Genomic DNA, 628 nt, shown 5'->3' on the forward strand with positions numbered 1-628 from the left:
CATCATCATCATCACCATCATCATCATCGTCGTCGTCATCATCATCATCATCATCAACAACAACAACTGCATAACATCGGTGTTCAACGCGGATGCTCCGCTGGCGTAGTTTGTCTTAACCGACATTTACCGAAAGGGAGAATGTCTTTTATCCTGTGCCAGTTAACAACACCAAGGCACCGCCATTGTTGAGCAAACATCACTCAGCCTAATCTGAATGAAACGATCGATAAAACGTAATGATCGATCAAATGGCGCTAGTACATACGTGGTTGATGTGCGCGTGCGTATATGACTTTCAAGCTTAAAATGAAGAAAATATGTATCTCTCGTTGTTTTTTGGTGCTGTGCAAAATGTATCAGCAACCACTAAGGAAATTTGCCACATTATCTTTCTGTCTCGTTTACGAGTGTTATTTTCATACGCAACAGTGTATGCATCTAAACGTAATGGTGCGCTCCGGAATACAATGTTTGACGTATCAGACGTGACTTTGTAAAGGTTACAGTGACAAACTGCTTCACGAACTCGACAGCCGAGACGCAGACGGTAGTAGCATTAAGGACAAGCAGAGTGACGTTGCTTATCTCGTGGCGAATGTGTCAGTTAGTGAGAGCAACCCGTTAT

Source organism: Opisthorchis viverrini (assembly GCF_000715545.1).
Source record: "Opisthorchis viverrini unplaced genomic scaffold opera_v5_31, whole genome shotgun sequence".
NCBI lineage: Eukaryota > Metazoa > Platyhelminthes > Trematoda > Opisthorchiida > Opisthorchiidae > Opisthorchis > Opisthorchis viverrini.